Source organism: Gopherus evgoodei, chromosome 3, assembly GCF_007399415.2.
Source record: "Gopherus evgoodei ecotype Sinaloan lineage chromosome 3, rGopEvg1_v1.p, whole genome shotgun sequence".
Classification (NCBI taxonomy): Eukaryota; Metazoa; Chordata; order Testudines; family Testudinidae; genus Gopherus; species Gopherus evgoodei.
The window spans coordinates 86,188,437-86,208,711 of record NC_044324.1 but is presented as its reverse complement, the minus strand read 5'-3'; positions in this window follow the sequence as shown (position 1 = coordinate 86,208,711).

Here is a 20,275-nt window from a genome sequence, read left to right as displayed (position 1 = left end):
TTTTCCACTGTATGCATCCAGTGAGGTGGGGTTTAGCCCACTAAAGCTTATGCCCAAATAAATTTGTTAGTCTCTAAGGTGCACAAGTACTCCTAATTCTTTTGACTATATCTAGAAATCTATATGTATATATCTATATATATGTATATATGAGTGTGACGGGGCTGGGCAAGAACTGCTGACTCAGCTCTCTGTCACGCCAGCTCCCATTAAGGAAAGTAAATTGGAAATGGCTAGAGAAAATCTGCACCTAACTGGGGAATGGGAGACAGCTGCCCACCCAGTTAGCCCGGGACTCTATAAAAGGCTGGAAGGAAGGAAGATGGGGGGAGGAGGAATGAGGGAGTGCGTAGCACTTTCCTCCTAGGTGCAGACACTAGAACCCAAGCTGTGTATGGTAAAAAGATGGTGGGAGCATAACCTGTAAATAAATGGCACCAGTGGTTACTGAAGCACAGGGTCTCTGAGTAATTTTGTCAGCATAGCAGGGGCAGGAGCCAAGGGGAGCCTGCTACAATATGAAATGTAAAAATAAGGAACTTGATAGCGATGAGTACAAATCAGCAATTAGAAATGCAGACAATTGATAAGAGAAGCTAAAGGAATCAATGAAAACTCTAATGCCAGTATCATTAAAGATGATAAGAAGGAATTATTTAAATACACCAGAAACTAACAAAATCCTAACATTGTTATAGGTCACAAAGATAGCAAAATTGTCACTCATGATGCAGAAAAAGCAGAAGTATCCTATAAGTGTTTCTGTTTTGTATGTGAAAATAAGGATCACTATTCATATCTTACAACAATAAGAAAATACTTTCTATGCCATCACTGTGGGTGTTAAACTATTATAGTTAATATTATTTAAATGAACAGGACTAGATTATTTGCACCCAAATTATTGAGTTGTCCAAGGATCTATCTGAACTAAAAATGTTGATTTTTAATGAACCTTGGAACACTAGGGAAATTCCAGAGGATTGGAAAAAGCTAATATTGTGCCAATATTTTAAAAGGATACATTGGACAACCCAAGTTTCCTTTATGCTATGTCAGGTTAGCCTGACACCATTCCTGGGCAAAATCATGGAAAGCTTGATATGGCACTTAATCAGTAAAGAATGAAAAGATGATAGTATAATTAATGTCATAACAACATAGTTTATGGAAAGTAGTTCTTGTCAAACAATTGATAATGTTTTTAGTAACTGTGCTGGACTCTGTTAGGCATTGGACTTAGTCCTGCATGACATTTTGATAAAAAATTAGCACTAGACAAAATCAGTGTAGCCCATATAAAATGTATTTAAAAATGGTTAAGTAATAGATCTGAAAAAGTAAGTGTAGATGAGAAATCTTCAGTCAATGGGGGCGTTTCTAGTAGAGTCTGTCAGAGATTTGCTCTGGGTCAAATGCTATTCATTATTTTAATCCATGATCTGAAAGAAAATATTTGATCATTGCCTGTAAAATTTTCAGATGATACAAAACTTGATGGGAAGAGGTCAATTATACAGACTTATTGGATCTCTTGGTAAGGTGGGCTCATTTGAACAATATGTGTTTTATTTAGACCTGCGTAGAAGACAGAAGTTCTATTTCACAATGGATTTTGAAATTTAGAAATTTAGCTTAATTCTAAATAGGAACAAACCCTCCAAATTTTTAAATTTGCCACAAAGAAAAAGTCCGATCTTTTTTTCATTTCAGGTTAAGCAAAAAAGTTGGTTTCATTTCAATTTTGATTTTTAAATTTTGTATTATAAAATATAATAAATAATAAACAATTGAAAAAATGAAACAAAAAGTCATTTCAAAATGAAAAATTGGAATGGGAAAATGAAATTTTGGCAAAATTGACATGATTTAATTAAGTGTTTTGATTTCAATGGGATTGTGTATTCCAATGGAATATGGTTCCTTCTGATCAGCTCTAGCTGTATTACAGCCAAATGCAAGGCCATCCATTTAGGAACAAAGAATGTTGGTCACACTTACAAGAAGGAAGATAATATTTTGGAATGCAATGATACCGAGAAGGATTTGGGAGTCCCGCTGAATAACCAACAATTGACCACAAGCTTCCAGTGAGATGCAAAAACCCTTGGATTCCCCTGCATAAGATGGGGAATATCAAGTAGGAGTATGAAGGTAGTATTATCTCTGTGTATGGCATTAGTGAGACCATTACTGGAATACTGACCAGTTCTGGTGTCCAGACTTCAAAAAGGATATTGAAAAATTGGAACAGGTTCAGAACACAGCTGTAAGAATTATTGAAGGTCTGCAAAACATGCCTTATAGTGAGAACATAAAGAAGCTCAATGTTTAGTGTATCGAAGAGCAGGTTAAGAGGATTTGATTGCAGACTACAAGCCACTACTTCGGGAAGAGATTTCCGAGAGTGAACAGCTCTTCATTCTAGCAGAAAAGGGCATAACAAGATAGAATGTTTGGAAGCTGAAGCTAGACAAATTTGACTAGAAATAAGAAACAAATTCTTTATAGTGAGGGAAATTAACCACTAGGGACATGGTGGCTTCCCTGTCACTGGAAGTTTTGAACTCAAGGCTGGATATCTTTCTAAAAGATATGCTATGTCTTAAACAGAAGTTATAGGCTTGATGCAAGAATTAGGAGGTCAGACTTGGTGACCATAATTACCCCTTGTGGCCTTAATATCTATTAATCTAGTGACTGGTCTGTAGGTTGTTGCAGATGTAAATAGAGTCACATTAAATTAGCCCTCCTCTTTTAGACCCCGATCATACAATAGAATCCATGTGGGGCAGACTAATGTGCCAATGCAGAGCCCCACTGCAGTAAAGAGTTTCTTGCAGTCAGTGAGGTTGTCTCTGAATAAGGGGTCTGCCTATAAGATCTCATGGCAGGGTTAGTCATTTAGATATTGCCAAGAGTGATTCTAGGAAGTTACTCATGGGAGCTGGCATATTTACTGGAGATTTTTTTCCTTATAATCATTTTCTTTCTAATAAGCTGCAGCAGTGGCACCAAACCACCAAAGAACTGGGAGTTGGGACTCTTGGGTTCTGTTCCTAACTGCAACATTAACTTGCTGTATAACCTTGGATAAATAACTTAATCTCTTTGTGCCTTAAAGTGCCTGCTACCTCCTTACCTTGCTGAGGTGTTGAGAATGTTACTTAATGTTAGCAGAGCACTTTGAGCGCCTCACATGAGCAAGTGTTATACAGCTGCCTCATATTTTTTCCTATCTCCTAAGTGGTAGCATATTCTGGGGCTTTGCAGTAGGTCAGCTTCCCATTGGTAAAGAATTCAGTGACACGGACACAGGATATTTTCTAATATCATTTATTTATTAACAAACTGTATACTAGTCCAGTTTTTATATTGACTGCACACAGAGAGTTCCCTTCTGCAGCAGCTTCTCCCAAAATACCACTGCCCTGCTACCAAGAAACAGCTGCCTTGGCCACTGTTCGTCTTCATCTCCAATTGCATAAGTATACTCTGCCTCCTTTTAATCACTAGTTAGTGTAAAGCACTCTCTTCTCTCTCCTGCCCAAAACTCTGTATCTGAGACACCCCAAGTCCAAAGCTTAAGCATTATAATAACACCTTGCTATAACAGTATTACTATAACATTAAATATTTTTCTCCTAGGAAAAATTGGGTCCGCTCTTTTTTATAGAAAGTGATTGAGTCCTACAGCTGGTCTTAGTCATCAGTTTTAATCCCTTTAGACAGAGTGAGCAAGGTAGCCTTGGCAGGCACTTTTGCTGTGCTGCTAGTTTAATGCAGCATCCCGCAGTTTGCACAACTCTGACAATAAGGTTGTCTTTTTCGGTGACTGTAATGGATGGGGACTGAGGGAAGCTGATTGACCGTCTCATAGCAGTGAACCAGTGATATGCAAAACCCTTACAAAATGAGGACTTGTGCTTCACTTTCTGTCTCCTAATATCCTTTCAAATTGTGTGACAGGGTTGGGAGACACGGCAAGAGAAAAGGGCATTAAGAGGTTTACAAGAGTTTTTCTCTTTTCCAGGAGTAGCATTAGCATGAAAAGACCACGTTCCTGGCACAGTCCCATAGTGAACATTAATCTCAGCCCTCCACAATGGTAAGAAAAGGGAGTGAGGATCTCCAAAAAAGTGGTAAAAGGGGCCAGGTCGGTGAATTATTTTTTAATCTTTCAGCTAGAGTGACCCAACTGAATTCACTGTGGACCAATGTAAGAAAGAAATGTCCTATTAGAAATTACCAACTATGGCTACTGTACTTTATTTTTTCAGTAAAAAACACATTTCCAATTTTTTTCTTACCATGTAATAATTTTTATAAGTTTTTGCATAAAGTATGAGTGATCATTTGTATGCTACTTGCAGGCCAGATTTCTATTGCATAGTACTGGCAAAGGTTTATTGGCATTTCTCGGGAGACTGTTGAGGTAAAGGAATTCAGTACTTTCAATGACAACACTAGTGATAATTTCTAAATGCTGAGAAGATTTTCATTCCTGGTAGATCTGGAAGACAATATGACAATGGAAATGTTATTGGTTACATAGCATTGCCGTGCTGAGTAACTCAAAGTTGAATGGAGGGTGACTATTATATGGTCTGACTGTGCATCCCTCTCTCTCTCTTCATTTCTGTGTCTGATACCACTAATGTTGATGTTGTTCTTGGTAACTGGCATAGTTCCTTCCCCCTCAAATCTCCAGGTATTTGCTTTCCTGGCTTTGCTCCTACCTGATTGTTCCTTGTTGGTGACTAGCAATGGAAACTCATCTATCACTAAATCTTCCTACTGTGCTGCCCTTCAGATTCTGAAGCTTTGCCGCCTAACTTTTGCCATAATGCAAAGCTATTACTTCTGTCACCCAACCCAGATCATATGACTAGGGCAGGGAATTAAAAGCATTATAGGCTCCATCACTGGTCCTCTTCTGTATCTATTAACCTCTCTCCTTATTGAAGTCAAAGCCAAAATTCGTATTGTCTCATTATTGTCAGGATGCATGAGATAACTCAGTGCAGAGGAAAAAGGTGGATAGAAAAATAACAATAACAACAAAATTCAATTTACAGCATGTAGAAAATGCATTCCATACATACACAAAGTGAAATACAAACCACTTCTATGGTTTATAGTCTCCCTTTTACAGCAAGAAATCTGTTCTTTACTTCTATTCCAGGTTTTAAATCTCCAGTTTGGCTACTAATGAGGCTTTGCATTGATTTCCAAATGTTGTTGCTTACTTACAAAGTCTTTAATAATATTAGGCCCAAACATTATTCTAACCCACTTTCTATGCGTCTACTTGGTTGCACAAAATAAAATTGAAAGAGGTTTGCAGGCTTCACTAGGTAGGGTCAAATGTTCAAATCAATATACAACAGGTGAGATGTTCAAATGAATGCAAAGGTAATCTCCCATTTTTACATACACAAATCAGGTAACTGTGTATGCAAGTACCTATTTGCATATGCAAAAGATAGTTTACATATTCAAATACTGTTGTTTCTTGAGTTAGAGCAGACCCTATGAAAAGAACATTAAAATTGTCTCAGTGTTTATGTACAGGTAATGTTTTTTTATGATACTACATATTAGCTTTGCATAGAGAACTTAATGTGTTTAGTTTTTTTAAATCAAAATTGAAAAGGTTTTGGTTTGATGCTGATTTTAATTGTAATCCATTTCTAAAGCACAAAGGGATTTTTGTAAAGGGTGTGATGAATCTATGATGTTATTGACCTCAATCATCCATTACACATGCAATGTTAAAAGGAAAACCAAGGAAGAGTAATCCATTACTGGTCAGTTGTTATGAGAGCCATACTTTTCACTTTCTCTTTTTTTTAGTTTTATCAGTATTTATCATATCCGCTTTCCTTACATGGGTTGCTAACAATATAGTTTCTATAGCAACATTCATTGGCTGTTGAAATAATGAAAGCCATAGCAAGCTCTCCTGCAGTGATGCTCATGCTGACAGCTCAACTCCTATTTTCTTTGTCCAGTGTTTCCCATTACTTACAAGAATGACCCATTTATCAGAATACACAAGATTGCCACTAATTAATTCTGAAATAAACTAATATAAGCTATAAGACAGCTAAACCTTTTTGTATCTGCAGGCAGTTTAGTATTATTTTAAAATATGAATCAATTTCCTATAGTGTAAATATAATTTCTTACCGTTAGAAATATTTAAACTATATATTTACAATATTTAAAATAAAGGAGAGTTAAGGTTTTTTTTAAAACAAATTAAGCCAAGTATAGCCTATTTACTTAAAAATTCTTTCTAACTAATAATTAATCATTCTGTCCTGCTGCATCTATGCCACTTGTGTCTGATCCCATCAGATTTCTCAAATTAAGCACCACCACCAGACAGACTCAATGCCTGGAGGAGAGATCTCTGAGATATATGTAGGTGCAGCAGGAAGTGGTTCTGGTCATTCAGTAGGTGGCACTCTTGTCTCTGAACCACTACTGAAACAGTGCCTCAGCACATCAGTGAGCACTTTACTGTTGGAAGAGCCATCTTTCAGAAGAAATATAGAATTAAGCCTAAGGTCTTCACCATTTGTGGTAATTAAAGATCCTGTGACACACTTTGTAAGTGTATAGGGTTAACCCAAGTATCCTGGTCACATTCCAGTGTAAGTAATTATATTCTGCCTAGCTGCATTTCCTACATTTACAGTATGTACAGTAAAGTAAATTCCCAACTGGATATGCTATCCTTCTTCACTTCTCCTAAATTGTCATGTAGTGTTACTGTGAGCTGTTATATAGTTGCTGCATTCCATGGCAGAGCCTGGATGAAGTGATCCCTCTATTGTCATTTACCTGTTTAACAAGAGTTTTGTGTATTAATTACTGATGGCTTGATTTTAAAGGATGTTGAGGACAATAGGAGTTGTGGTGTTCAGCCTGAAAACCAGGCTGAAAAAATTAGGCATTAAAGCTGTACAGCTGCTTGAAATATTTTTAAATAATTTTTTAAAATTCAAAAATAAGCTTTTTTGAAACTGGAAATATTATTGATTTTTTGTCTTTTTCAGTACTTTATGGATTAAACTGGAAAATGAAAAAATACTGTTTTGATTTTTATATCATTTCCATCTTTTCCATCTCTTTTTCTTCTTTCCTTTCCCCAAGTAGAAAGTAGAAAAAGTAGTGGAAAAAAAGAGGGGAAAGGTGAAAAAGGAGGAGAAAAAGAGTTACGGGAGGGGAGAGAAATGTAAAAACTGAAAAAATGAATACCAAAAAATCGTAAAACACTTTCATGAAAACTTGTGAATAAACAAAGACATCATTCTTTTCGTAAATCTCCAGAATCTAAACTTTAAAACACTGTTGACAATAGCAAACTTGGCTAGCACAAAGAAATCCTGAGAGCAGGCTGCATGACTCATGAAAACATAACATCGAGTTCACAAGACTGGAGGATACTGTGTTCTGCACAGAGCTAATCGCTCTTATCAGTAAACTAATTGCTCCTCTATTTGATAGCCTTTTATTTTATTGTTCGTCTGACTCATTCCAATACAGGGAGCAAAGCATATTGGTGGTGTGAAATCACAACCTTTGATTCAACCTTAAAATGCCCTCAAAATCAGCCTTGCAACTTCAACTTGCAATGATGTTAATGAACCAGAATTGGTTATCTCAACTTTTGGTCATTTCCAAGAGCTTTTAATTGAACTGGATATGAACTTTGTTTTATCTGGATACCCATGCATTTTCTAAGAATTCAGATTACCAATGGAATTTGATATTGAACTGTGTTCTCTGGAGAAATACATGTGGCATTTTCCAATATATCCACTTCTGGTTCCTGCAAACTAACAAACCAACAATCTCATCTGAATTGGTGTAAACTTGTTAAACTTGAAACCTGCCTATACAATTGAGTGCCATATATCTCCCAGATGCTAGATCAAGGCCAAAGAACCTCATCCAACAATTTTTGCATCAAGTTCATAACTTCTATTTGAGCTATAGCGCATCTTTTAAAAAGACCTCCATTCTTGATTTAAAGACTTCCAGTTGTGGTGGAGAATCCACCAAATCCGTAGGCCTTTTGAATGTATTTGGGATAGGGTTAAGGCACACAAAGATATCAAAGTGGTGGAGGAAAGGCCAAATTCTGTTCTCAGTTACTCTGATTTGAATTAAGAATAAGTGACTGTATTGACTGTAGTGAAGTTGCTCTGGATTTATGCCTATCTAAGAGAGAAAACAACAAAACATCTGTCTCTTTCCACGTTAAGATTTTAATCCCTCCTTTGAAGCAGTTTGTATAATGTGTTTTAGGCAACATAGAAGTTAGTGGTAATGTCATGGTATAATTCCCCACTCTGAACCTTAGCGTCCAAAAGATGGGGTACCAGCATGAATTCCTCTAAGCTCAATTACCAGCTTAGAACCTGTAGCGCTGCCACCAACCAAGAATTCCAGTGCCTGGTACACTCTGGTCCCCCCAAAACCTTGCCCAGGGACCCCCAAGACCCAGACCCTCTGGATCTCAACACAAGGAAAGTAAACCCTTTCCCCCACCGTTGCCTCTCCCAGGCTTCCCTTCCCTGGGTTACCCTGGAAGATCACTGTGATTCAAACTCCTTGAATCTTAAAACAGAGAGGAAAATTCACCTTCCCCCCTCCTTCTCTCTCCCCGTCCCAGACTCTCCCTGAGAGAGTATGTAATCCTAACACAGAGAGAAAATTAACCTCTCTCTCCCCCTTCCCTCCTTTCTCCCCACCAATTCCCTGGTGGATCCAGACCCAGTCCCCTGGGGTCTCACCAGAATAAAAAAACAATTAGGTTTTTAAACAAGAAAAGCTTTTACTTAAAGAAAGAAAAAACAGTAAAAATTATCTTTGTAAATTTAAGATGGAATATGTTATAGCGTCTTTCAGCTATAGACACTGGGAATACCCTCCCAGCCTAAGTATACAAGTACAAATTAAAATCCTTTCAGCAAAATACAAATTTGAACTCTTTCCAGCCAAATACACATTTCAATCCTTCCAGCCAAATATACATTTGCAAATAAAGAAAACAAACATAAGCCTAACTCACTTTATCTACCTAGTACTTACTAGTCTGGACATATAAGAGACTGTATCAGAGAGATTGGAGAGTCCCCAGAGTGAACAACAACCAAACACTAACAGCACACACAAAAACTTCCCTCCCTCAAGATTTGAAAGTATGCTGTCCCCTGATTGGTCCTCTGGTCAAATGACAGCCTGGCTCACTGATCTTGTTAACCCTTTACAGACAAAAGAGATATGAAGTACTTCTGTTCCATTAACTCTCAACTATCCATTTATGACAGGTAATATTTGGTAATTTCATTCAAACCAAAGAAAAAGCTAATGTGTCACATTGTCTACTGGGTAACATGCATGAGGTATCTAAAATTATTCTGCTGGATTTGTGGGCAAATGGTTTACTCTTTAGTATTTGGCATAGCACACAAAAAAAGAAAGTCTTCAGATGAGCATCTTGCATGGGCAAGAACAGGGCTTAAACATACTCTGTAGTAGTGCTCTGAAGGCAACTAGTCATTGTACTGGAGATACTAAGCATACTAAGCTTTTTAGAATTTAAGAAATGACATCTCAGTGGGTTTAACTCTTTGAAGAGCATAGGGTCCAGCTCTTCACTGACTTGGGTGCAAACCTATGGAAGTAAGTAGGATTGCATGGGTGTAACTCATCATAGAATTTGACCTAGGTGACTCACATCTTCTGTCACATCCCATTCAATGCATGCTGGTCTCGATTCAGTAGTGAAATCTGGAGTAAAGCCATTCATATAAATGGATCTACTCCAGATTTGTACCATTGTTACTGAAATTAAAATATGGTCCCTTCAATTGATTAGGGTTGCATTTGGACAGAGCTTGACTTTGGGTTGTTGCAGGAAAAATGAAAGCTTTCTGTACTTTCTAAGGGTCCAAATGTTGATGACTTGTAATGGAACATCAAAACTACATACGTGTTCTGAAGTCGTTCACTGTGTTGAATTTGTTTAATAAGTGTTACAGATCTGTTGCCCTCAGTTAATGGATATAATCCTAATGGATGCTTGAATACATTCCTGTACAAGAGAATTCACACCACTGTAGTGTGCTGTTGGACAATCATTTCCCAAGACTTGGCTGATAACGATTATATATTTATATTCATTCATAACTCAGAAACAACTTACTAGTTCATGAAAATCCAGACTTCCCTTTTAACTTTTTCAAGTGAAGTTGTCAAATCTGTATATTTCACTGTGGAAATTTATGGGCTTAGATGCCTTGGTTTGTAAATTATCTATGTATTTGAACTTGCTTGAAGCCAAGTAAAATACATTCTATGCTTTGAATATTAAACCTTGCTCAGTATAGTTTTGTGAGACTTTTATTGAACAGAGAGGTCTATGGAGCTGAAATAAACATACATTTTAGGCTAGAGGTGGTGACACATTAAACGTTAAATCATTTTTGCCTTTATTTTTCTTTCTCTGTAAAATGTAGAACATTTATTAGACATCTCATATAGTAAAAACTGAGAGGAATATTGGTTTAAAGATGTGAATTTGCTTTGGATAGATTATAGTGACCATTATAGTATAATATTTCCAATCTATAGTATTTTGAACTTTATTTACCTTACAAAAGGACTTATTTGACCTACTGTAATTTTGACATGTACCAAAAGCTTTTTAAAAGCTACACTATGTTCAATTGATCTAGCAAGCCATTTGAACTTTGTTCAAAATCTTTTCTGATGTGAAGTTTGTATATATTATAATACAAACAATATATGATGGGTACATGCAATGGTAACTTTTATTATATAAAATAAACAATAGTACGTATGTCAGCTGTACTTTCTCCACCTGGGAGGTGAACATAGTTTTGATTTCTTCCTTTTAATCAGGTGAATATTTTCATAATGGCTGATGGTCAGGTTGCTAGGGTAAAAAGAAGAAAAGACTGGACTTGTGGCTAATGTGCATGATCAGAAGCCAGGGCACCTGAGTTCTGCTCCTTCTTCTGTCTTTGACTCCCTGTGTGATCTTGGGAAAATCACTTAACCACTGCCTCAGTTTTGTTTTCTGTGAAATGGGGATAGTAATGGCACCTTACATTAAAGCACAGGTGCTGGCTTTCTCCAGGCCCTGGGGGTGCTCAACCTTCTGCTCTGCCACAGGCCCTGCCCCCATCCAACCCCCTTCCCTCAAGCCTCCACCCCCAACCTCTTCCTTCCCCTGCTCTGCCCAAGGCCCTGCTTCCAACCCACCACTTCTCCTAAGCCCTAACCTCCACCCTGCCTCTTCCTGCCCTTGCTCCACCCCCGCCCCACCTCTTCCCACCAAGTGTCCCCCCCCCAAGTGTGCCCCATCCCTGCTCCTCCCCCTGCACCTCCTGCATGACGCAGAACAGCTGATCATGGTGGGAGGGAGGGGGAGGAGTTAATTGGCGGGGCTGCCAGCAGATGGGAGACTTTTAGGGGGGAGGGAGGAGCTGGCTGCCACTAATTTTTTTATGTGCCCTATGCTAACAGGCCTTGAAAGAGTCTTAAGATTCTTGGGTGACAGGTGTCACATGAATGCCAAATATTCCATTATGTACTAGGCACCCTTGTGCAAGTGAGGTTCTTCTGAAGTTAAAGGAAGGCTGAAAGATTTAAGTGCAGACAATAGTCAAAGATGGATGAAGCAAATGCTGAGGAAGGTTATCAGTTGTCCATAGTGAGAACATTTTTAATTTAAGAGAATAACATTTAAATATGGATGGTTTTCTATAATATAATAAGATTTACTGTACTTCCATAGGACAGGCTGGGTCAGAGTTAGTCAGCATCCTGTGATTCAAGCCACAAAGTGCAGTGGTTCTAAACTGGTATTAAGGGCAAATCCAGCTTTTTAAGTCAAGTAGTCTAACAACACTGGGAGAAGATAAAGAGACTTTTGAGAGATCCAAGAGATCTATGTGTCAATATTGTCTGGCCCAAGCCTGATTATGACCTAGGCTCTATCTCGTCATATGTTTTCTGACCACCAGTAGAACTGGTGTGATTGCTAGAAAGTCATAAAGGAGTCCTTTATTCAGGGACATAGCACCAGAGGAATAATTTCTGAGTTTCTGTCCATCACTGCTCCAGAAGAAAACTGAGAATACATAGCATTTTTATTGCTTATTATGAAAAACTCTATTGATATATGACCCCACTTCTTGACTAATAGGTCCACTAATGCCTGTTTTAAAGACTGGTCATGCTGGTCTCATTGTCTGTGAATAAGCCTGTCTGCTAACGTTTTCATATCCTTCCATACAGGGAGTTTGCCCACATTTTGTCACTCGGATTCACGCCCAAAAGGTCTTGTTTGATCCTCGACTTCTTCTGGATATTCAGGTACAAGAATTTTTAAATCTGTTCTTGGCAAGGCAATTTCAGCCTTTCCTTTTGGGTAACAGGTAAGAGACACATGCCCGATAGAACTACTCTCAAATAACTTTAACTTCTGCTGGTGCAAAATGCAACTGCCAGCTTGCTAGCAGAACGTCTTTCAGAAAGCACAAGAGGTGCATTCTATAGTCTTTTCCAGCTATAAGTCTATTTCTGGCTGCAGTGGAAAATGGTAATTTTGCTCCCTATTTTCTTAGGTCCTGGCAAGCTCTTTCCTCTTGTGGAGCTAAATGAGAAGGGAATAATGGCAGACTTGCACACACATGTAATATCTGTTCTTTTAGCCTAGATCCTAGAAACTGGGTCCTGGTATGGCCAAGTTGGGTAAAGATTTATAATCCTCTAACTAGTTTTTTGGAGTAAGTCAGATAAATGACTTTCTACATCTCTTGATGACTTCATTTCAATACTGCATGCCTTGAATAGGTTCACTATGACCTGTTTCAGAGACCCCATGCTGGTCTTGTAGTCTGTGAATAAGCCTGGAAGATATACTTTAATCAAACACAAGTTATTGGGCTCAATACATGTGTAGCTGGGTGAAATGTAATGGCCTGTGCTATACAATAGGTCAGATTACATGATCTATTGGTACCTTCTGGCCTTACATAATCTGGATCTATGAATAAAAGTGGTAGAAAAAGCATTTTACCAGACAATGTATCACGACATTAAGAGTTAATAGTGGCTCTTTATTTAAAAATAAAAATTCACACTAAAACTTACATAAGGGACAAACCCTTAGTTTTTTGTTTAGTTTTTACAATAACTCCCATTGATTTCAGTAGGAGTTTGCCTGATAAAGGAATGAATATAAACTGAGGGACAGATTCTGTCACTCTGATTTATAGTGAGTAGGAGAGGTAGCCCCATTGAAGAAAACGGAATTTGCCGTGGAATAAGGTCTTGTTCAGTTAATAAGAGTGGCAGAATCTGGCCCGAAATAAGGACCTCAGGATTTGGCTGTAAATATATTGAAAGTGTAATAAAATTCTACCATATTTAATTGATTTAATCTCTGAATGACATCCAATTTATTCTCTTCTCTTCTGTCTGTTAACTCTGGCCTTCTGACAGTTCCTAGGGTTAATTAGAATTCTCTGGGTGAAATAGCATTATGAACACTATAGATTACAGCCCAGGATTCTTTCAGAATTGCAGAAGAATGATTTGTAATTATTTTACTGTCAAAGCATGCTCTTTTAATTTTGTCAATTGGTAAGATGTACTTCAAGGGTTAATCGTATCCTTTTGTTTTTACTATCTTCTTTCATAGTTTTATCGAGATTTTCATGGCCATTTAAATAGTTGACTTTATCTCTTAAAGAATTGATTTATTTTGGGAAGTTCTTTCTTATAGATACTGTTTTAACATATTTATATTAAAAACAGTTCACATAAAACAGCATTGCAATGTTTTACGTTATAATTTCCCTATAAATTTCCTTTTTCCTCAATCAGATCACATGAAAGAAAGTCTCTGTGTTTGGTATTATCATTTTTCCTGAACCTGCTTGACATTCCAGAGATGTCAGGCTTCCAAGGAATACATCTCTGATAGTCTGCCTAATGCCCATGTTTCACAAGGGAGCTAAGCTGAGCAAGGATTTGTGGTTTCTAGTTCTAGAAATTGTATAAAGAAATAGTTGATCATCCCACACAGAGTTCTGTATTAAACTGTTGTGGCTATTCAGATCAAAGGGGAGTCCTTTCTTTCTTTCTTTCTTTCTTTCTTTCTTTCTTTCTTTCTTTCTTTCTTTCTTTCTTTCTTTCTTTCTTTCTCCACAGTTTAAGGGAACACTCTTCTAAACGATTTTGGAAAAAGAACATTTTCATAGCCCCTTGCTGCTCATACAAGTATTGTTGCATCTCATCAACTAAACATTGTTCTCTATCATTGCTGAATGTGACAAATATACATTTCCATTGATTCTTACAACTTTAAAAATAACATTGGGACCATTTGATTTTATTTCATTAAATTTGATGCGTGAAAAAATTCTCTCAGAGCTGAGCTTCGTTTACAACATTGTTCCACCATACATTTTTGTTTTTGTTTTTTTGTTCAGCATTGTCTTAGGTAGCCAATTTGCCTTCATAAGCTACTTTTTATCTCCTCTGTAAAAATTCAAAATTTCGTGAACAAAGATATTGGGAATAACCAGAGATAATACAAATTCAAATCATGATAAAATACATGGTTAAAAATAACACGCTAAAATTATTTACCATATTTTAGTACCATAAATTATTTACCAACTTTTTCAGACATGTTTTCTTCTTTCAGCAAAAAAGTCTGCAGAACCTCAATATTAACTTCAAGCCAACAGGAAATTTAGCCTTTGCTATGAAGGCAAATTAACCCCACAACCTTTATAGTAGTCATATTAAAGGGAGAGTAACAGTGTATGAATAGCTACAAAAATATCTTCTTCAGGTGCCAGTTCTTTATTCCCATCAGTCACAATCTTTCTTCCTGGAATTTTTTCAGTTTCGGTATAAACAGAAATGCCAAATTTCTAGTATTTTTGCTTCACCTTTCCAAATTAAAAATAGTTGCACATGAGACATGCCAATGAGAAAAAAAATGCAGAAATTGGGCTTGTTTTTGGCTTAATTGGTTTGTGAGTTGGTTGTTGACTAGTTTTTGGATTCTAGCTTATTTGGCTTATAGCTTCTTTTTTTGATCAGCCCCAGCAAACAGGGGTGAGGGGCAAGCAGGGGTAAGGGGGGGGGAAGAGTCAGGGATGCACAGAGGGCCAACCACAGTCCCAGACTGAACACCGGAGGGATCTAGTCACGTAGAGTGTTGGGGTCTTAGGGACTTGCTTGTTTTGGCCTTGTTTTGAAATGGGATTAGCATGATTTTTGGTTTATTGTGAAAGTTGGGGGGGTTATTTACAACGTGAAAGTTGGCAACTGTGTTACACATACAGTATACTGTCAGAGGCAGTATGGTGTGCAACTGAAAAAACAAAGCTGGAGATGAAAGAAGCAACTTACAACACTCCACAAGATGAAAGAAACAAAATTAATTATGTCTTTTTCCCAGCTACCTAAAACTAGCGAAAGTAGAGTTTAATTACCAGAAAGAGATACAGTCTGAAATGTTAAATTTGTAATGCATTCTCCACCACCAAGAGGTGCAGAGGGGATAAAAAGAGTACAAATACTGGACAAATGGAAGCATGGAGTATACCTTGAAGAGGCATCAGAGATGTCTTCCCCAAGATGACAAAAGCAACTCTACATGACTAATTCCAGTTGTTTTTGTAGGGAGTAGTTGACTGGTCAAGGGGGAAAAGAAGGAGAGCTACTCTTCCACGAGGCATTATCCTATGGCAAACCCATAACATTTCCAATAGATTCCAGTAAGAGTTAATGCTACAGTGAGCAGCATTAACTCCCACTCCACACTTTCTAGTCCTTGTGGAGACTGAAGTGAACAGTTCATAAACATTTCTAGTAAAATATTGTCCACATACTCCTGAGTAAGATATGCTGCTGGTGGGTAGGGAAAGGACATAGGAGAAGGACAGAAAGAGTGTTTCTGCATAGATGTAGGGAAATATGTGCAGTTAGGACCTAGAATCTCCACCCACTCCATACAGTGGTAAATCCCTCTCTCCATGGAGAAGGTGTTTTGTGCTTTACACAGCTTCAGAGCCAGGCAAATATTTTATCAATTTCCTCTTCCATTTAGTTATGCAGATGGACCTGATTATAGCCTCAAATTTTAACTAAAGAATAAACAGTTTTTGAGAATTTAAATAATTATAATCCTGACTGTATATGTGTCACACAGTGGCAAAGACATATTGTGCTACAGAATTTACATGCATTAATCCTTCTATCTGACATATTGCATTTAAATGATGGACTCAATAAAGGCAAAGGTTACATTTTCTTACCAATCTGATAAAAAAATTAATCTAGACAGTGGTGCAGGAACAATTTGCATAATGGAGGTGCTGAGAGCCATTGAACCAAACTATGAATCCTGTATATGATGGTAACAACTTCAAACCAGGGGGTGCTGCCACACGCCCAGTGCCCCTAGTTTCAGCATGTAAGAATCTAGACCACACACACCAAACTATAAATACACATTTGACTAAATTTAATAGACACTTTCTATGCTGAGGGCAAAATTGCTTCTAAAATTGTAGGCATAATATTGCATTCTCGCGTTTTTGCATGTACAACATTCTTCAAATAAGTTTTAGCACTTGCAAAATCTGAGTTGTATACATAAACTGCATTTTGTGTGTAGTCAGATGTCTATTAGATGACCTGTTGGTGTATTCAAATACTAGGCCCAGTCCTTACTCAGGCAAAACTCCCTTTGACATTAAGACTGTAGGACTGGGCTCCGCATTTGTAGGAACAAATGTGGTACATGCAAAAACATAGTCATGAAAAATAGCACTCTGAATTTCACAGGCAAAAGGCTTGATTCTGCAGACTCTCATGAAAGCAGTCATTCACATGAATAAACCTTGACTCTGATATCACACTGACTTTATACTCTTTGACTTTAGTGGGGAGGCAAAGCTGCTTTTGTAGTAAGCCAGCCACTTCCAGTCCCTATTCAAGCCCAAATTAATTCTCTCCTGGAATTGACACCTCCTCATCAATTATTGGAAGTAGACCACATTCACCCTGATCAAATTGGCTCTGTCAATACTGGTTCTCCACTTGCGAGGTAACGCCCTTCTCTTCATGTGTCAGTATATAATGCCTGCATCTGTAATTTTCATTCCATGTATCTGAAGAAGTGGGTTTTTTACCCAAGAAAGCTTATGTCCAAATAAGTCTGTTAGTCTTTAAGGTGACACCGGACTCCTTGTTGGTCTTGTACACTAAAAGAAAGGAATCAAAATGAGGTAAAGAGTATTGAAAATGAAATTGATGGCGTATGCAGAACAAGCTTAATCAAAACCTACCAAAGTCCCTTTTTTGATACAGTGAATATTGGTTAAAGTCTGTTTTTCAGTCAAACAGTACTTTCTGATGGGAACGAAAGAGGTTAGTTCTGTTGTATTGAGTTGGGAATGATAATCACTTTCTTGCTTTAGACAGACACAGAAAGGAGAGATGAGGTAGGATAATAAAAATGGGGGAAATACAGCATTAGTTGATGTTCTTAGGCTGCAGGGCGACTGGTCAGTCATGGCTGGATGCTTTGGGCTGACAAGTCAGTCACAATAACTGTTGCTCTGGACCCTCAGTCACCTCCCTTACAGGGACATCATCTGGTTGGTCTGGTCAGGACCCTCTCCTTCACTGGTCCTTCTTAGGATGAGTAGAGCTGGATGGGCAGTTTCATCCAGTCATGCTGGTATTGTACAGTGTAGTTGATTCAGAATCAGATGAAAAAGTCAAGAGAGAGAGAGGACAGATGAAAGATGGGAGGCAGAGGGACAGAAGGGAGCAAACAAGGGAGGGAAAGAGAAAGCAGGCTCTCACATGTATCAGGTGTGAGTACTTGCTGGTGCAGCGATGATGGTCAAACATCCCCACTGAAGTATCAAGGTCTGGCAACAATCTGTCCCATAATCATGGTAAAAGTTGTTCTTTTTTCCCTTCCCCAAAGTTTTTTTTTTAAGGGATCCCAAAAGGGTGATGGGTGGAATGGTCCATTCCCGCATTATTTTGCTCACCAATTTGCCCTAATTTCTAAAGCACCAGTTTTGGTCTATTAATTTCTCGTCCTCTACTCTTTTGTTTACCAGTCATAATTTTAACACAGTGGTATCAGTAAACTTTTTCTGTTTAAATTAATTTGATCTTTCTGCCTCCTTCTTACAACATTTTGTAAATAATTGTATATAATAGATTATTGTGACAATTTACACTTTATGCACTTTTCACCAGGTAACCTAACAATTAAAGTAGGCTGCCTTGGTCTCAGTTATTATAACACACCACCATCCCTTGTTCTATCTTTCACACAAGCATAGAAAGATATAATTGGAATTTGCTAGTTTGTGACTTCAATTTTTACAGAGTTTAGCTTATAATTCCTTTCTATAAATTATAATACAGACCAAGAGATGAGATAACAAAAATTCTGAAAAGATATCATCTATGTTTCCAACTGAACATACTTGTTTTTCAAAGCAAATAATCAAATTAATTTAGTAATGGTTTTACATTGCATGCTTAAATGTTTCAAATACATTTAAAGATACTAAAGCTGTACCTGGTTTATATTCAGATTATGAGTCTGAGTAAATTAAAGCTGGTGCAGTAATAAGGAAAATGGAAATCATAATAATCAAAACAAGATTAGGGAATAAAACTGATTAAAGCGAAAATGTAACTTAGCTATATAAAATAGTGCTAATGGTAATAACTGAAGTAAGGATATTTAAGATCTAAGGATCTTGCATTCTTTTTTTATGATCTAATAGAAGCTACTATTACAGCACTATTGTTTTGTAGCTAAAAGGCCTCTGACTAAATGGAAAAAATATTCTTTCCAAAAGGATTTTTCTAAAAGACTTAATAAGCTGCTTTAACTGAAAAGGCATCTGAAAAAAAAGTCCTTAGATTCCCATGATAAGCCAAAGTTGCCTCTTTAAAAGTTCTCTTTTCATGAATAACATTTAATCCATTATGCGAACACTCACATGCTACAGCATAAGCAACTGGGTATCACAGCACTGTTACGAGTTAAAGCACTAATATTTGGCACTTATGTGTGTAACTGAAATAATGTTTCAGCCTCCATAACAAGGGTGTGCTTTTCATCAGAGAGACTCTGTGTCTCTGGTATAAGATTCCATCTGACGATACTGGGACAACCTAAGTGTGATGGCAGTAATAGGAGAGGCTTACTGTGAATGTGCGACTTATCTTCTTTAGCTATAAATAATATTAATAAATAAATGAGTGATACTTCTTGTTAAAGAGCATTTTGGAGGAAGGCGCTATCTGACAAGTTTCTCTTGAATGAAATATAGTACAAGTTCAATTTTGTAGACTTCAGGTACCTCTGACCTCTTGATCTTTTATGTCTCTATTTTTTTGGCTTGACAGACCACATGCCAACGTGCAGCCTCAAATTCCTCACCCTCATGATTTATTGTTTACAGCTGTTCTAACATTTCAGACATGGCAGCTGCTTTTCAGATGTCTTCAAATTAGAATGAAAGACTTAGAAAGAGGTTTTAAGGCAATAACCTGAGTGCCTGCAGAAAGAAAGGAAAAAGTTGATGAAAAAATCATCTGAATTCTGCTCTAAAAGCTCTCCATTGATCCTAGCCTTCAGGGCAAAGGAAAATGTTTGGTTTATTTCACAAGCTAATTAGGTGTGTGCGAACCTATTTGGCATTCACTATTGACTGGGCCTGAGCAAAAGTGATCAGTGACAGGGTGCTCAATAATGGATCAATAACAAGCATGTGATTGGATTAGCTACTTGATCAATGCTTTGTGCTAATATATTAACAAGCAAATTACCAAGTAGCCCATAAGAGCAGAGTGCTGACTATAATTCCATTACAAACTATCGTGATCTAATAACCCTTGAAGTGCAAAAGGTTATTTATACAGTCAAAAGACCTGAAAATACTTTGTGCTGCACTGCATTCATATTTCAGAAAGCAAATCCTTTTCTAAATTAGCTCCCTATTCAGTCATATGATAAACAATGTGATTTGTTTTGTGCTTGCTTCTAAAATCTCCAGGCAAACTATAGCCACTTGGATAAGAAAGGGGGAAATAAGACTGAGGAAGAATTGGAAGTGACAGAGAGCAGTGAGGAAGGTTGTAGGGGAGCCTAAGGGTACAT